This window comes from Miscanthus floridulus, chromosome 15 (assembly GCF_019320115.1).
Source record: "Miscanthus floridulus cultivar M001 chromosome 15, ASM1932011v1, whole genome shotgun sequence".
Classification (NCBI taxonomy): Eukaryota; Viridiplantae; Streptophyta; class Magnoliopsida; order Poales; family Poaceae; genus Miscanthus; species Miscanthus floridulus.
In genome coordinates, this window is record NC_089594.1 from 33,512,825 (window position 1) to 33,515,801 (window position 2,977).

Here is a 2,977-nt window from a genome sequence, read left to right on the forward strand (position 1 = left end):
TGGAGAGTCCGTCCCCGGTATCGGAGAAAATCCAAGGGAAGAGGGAAGCTACAGATGTGCTGGCCCGAAAGAAGAGAAAGACGGTGGGTGCCGCTCCCATCAAGCTAGGCGGCATCTCGCTTGGAGGTGACCAGACCACTCGAATGCGAAGGACCGCAGTGTTCGAGTGGTCAGATGACGACAAAGTTTCAGATGCTCCTCCGCCGAGCACGAAGGCGGCCCCATGCCATGCGCGCATGGAAGAGCAGTCGATGAGAGGGCAGGAGGTTCCCCAACAACAGGAGAGGGGAGTCCTCGAGCAACAAGCAGGGGGAGCCCCGGAGCGGTAGGCGGAGGAAATCCCCAAGCAGCAGGTGAGGGGAGCTCCGGAGCGGCGGGTGGAGGAAGTCCCCGAGCAGCAGGCGAGGGGAGCTCCAGAGCGGTGGTCGGAGGAAAGGCTGACAGCAGAGACCGCGGGACCTCCACCCCAAGACGCGGGCATGGACCCCAAGGCCGTGGCTGGAGGCTCTGGTAGGCCACGCCGGTTCAAGAAACTATACCGACAAACCAGATCGTAAGTGTATTCACCTTGGAGCTATCTTATTATCATTCCTTAGATTTTTGTCGACTGACGAGCCCACTCTGATGCAGAGCGAAGCCTATGGAGGATCCAGCCCCGTCCGTCTAGACGGACGAGCAGCTGAAATCTAGCCCCAGGGTTGATGAAATCCTAGTGGACCCCATCCCAGAGTCCCCGAGTGTCCGACAGCCTATGGAGGAATCAACCGCCCCTTCTGCTGGACTTGGCGATAGCGAACGGTTGGCATCAACGGTGGATGGGTCGGCGGTAGCACCTGAGGCGATAGCGGGAACCGCCGGGGTCTTGGGAGCAGAGGCTGGAGTTGTCGGCGTCATGCCAGATCATGGAGCACAGAAGCCTTCGGTGCCGGAAGAGCAGACGGCCATCCCTGGTGCGCTGGAGCGAGTGGTCAGGCACGCTGTCCGGCCACCGAGAACCCAAGTGGTGCCTCCAGCTGCGGTGGAAGAGGACGAGGTGGAGGAGATCGAGCGTGAGGAACCTCGACCCCAATCTGTATGAATCCTTCGCAAGCGTGGCGACGAGGTGGTAGTTGTTGAGGAGGAGGACACCACCAAGGAGATGAGGAGACTGAAGTCTGCCCTTGCCAGAGTGGTGAAACAAATCGAAGTCAGTGCTGCATCAGGAGTGCTTGTCTTTGTCTTTGGAGATCAGAATTCATTCAATATCATTGTGCATTTGCAGGGAATAACTCGGACTGCCGAGCAGCGACACCAGCTAATAAAGAGGATGGAGCCCCTTGTCGAGGAGAACGAAAAACTCAAGGCGGCGATGACCCTTATGGAGAAAACATCAAAAAGGCCCAGCGTGAGCGAGACCTTGCTGAGTCCAACGCTTGGGACCTGGAGTACCAAAAAGGGGTTCTATCTGAGCAACTGGCGACTGCATCAAAGTAGCTGCATGGCAAGTCCGAGCAGCTGGTGAGTGCTTCCACGTAGCTGGAGCAGAAATCTGAATAGTTGGCAAGTGCTTCTGTGCAATTGGAGCAGAAGTCCGAGCAGCTGAGAAGCGTTTCCGAGTAGAAAGCAGGTACGGTATATCAACAGATGTGCCTTGTTTAGTTGGATAACCATATTTATAGCGATGACTGATCTGCCCTATAGAGCAAGATGTGGAGCTCGGCCGGCTATGCTAATCCATCGAGCAACTCAAGGAGGAGAAAGCGAAAGAGTCTGGCCGAGCAGACAAACTGGCCGAAGAACTGAAAGGTGAATACTTCCTGGTCGGAGTTACTTTTGAAGTGGTTTCTTGTATGATGGAGCATTGTAATACTTGTAGGTTATCGCCATAAAGCCAAGGCGCAGTTTGATGTGCTAGTGGAGGAGGCCATGACCCAAAGGGATAACTTCGACGCCGTAGTCGCCGTCGTTAAATCGGTGCTTGACTGCGTCGAAGTGGAGCAGGTCCCCCGACCTGACAACAGGCGGCAACGATTGGATACCATCATCCAGAGGTGCATGGCGGCGTGGGAGAACTTCAAGAGCTTCAACCGCGATGCCATTGCTACCGCCACTACTCACGTCCTTGTAGTGGTTCGGTCCCCCTATCCATCCGTTGACCTTGAAGCGATAGGGGCCAGATTTGCCGAAGGACTGAGCGAGGCGGAAACCCAGCAGCTGGAGGATGAGGTGGAGGACACGGCGAAAAAGCTAGCCGGCGACATTGTCCTATTTGGTGAGATGGACGGCGATGGCAAAGCTCAATAATCTGCTTGGAAATTATTGAGTGTAACATCTGGATGATGTAGTTAGAACACGCAAAAGCACAAAAAACATGTATGTCTGTGTACAAATGTTATAAAGTGCATGTTTATGCAGTTTGCTGTTATTGCGGTTGAAAGCTCTAGTTTGGTTTCGGTGAATTGATGAAACCCTAAGTGCTAACCTAGTTTATCAAGTGATCATGAAATAGGTAGCACATTCCAAGTGGTGAAGCAAATAAAGATGATAACATGATGACGGTGATGCCATGATGATGATCAAGTGCTTCAACATGAAAAGAAGAAAGAGAAAAACAAAAAGCTCAAGGCAAAGGTATAATTTGTAGGAGCTATTTTGTTTTGGTGATCAAGACACTTAGAGAGTGTGATCATATTTAGGCTTGATAGCCATACTATTAAGAGGGGTGAAACTCATATCAGAATGCGGTTATCAAAGTGCCACTAGATGCTCTAACTCATTGCAAATGCATTTAGGATCTAGTGGAGAACTAACACCCTTGAAAATATTTGTGAAAATATGCTAACACATGTGCACAAGGTGATACACTGGGTGGTTGGCACATTTGAGCAAGGGTGAAGGAGATAGAGGTGAAAAGGAGCTAGTGTTGCTGGTTATGCAGTGACCGGACGCTGGCCTCTGAGGGATCGGCGCTTCCGGTCAAGCATAACAGTGAAGACGC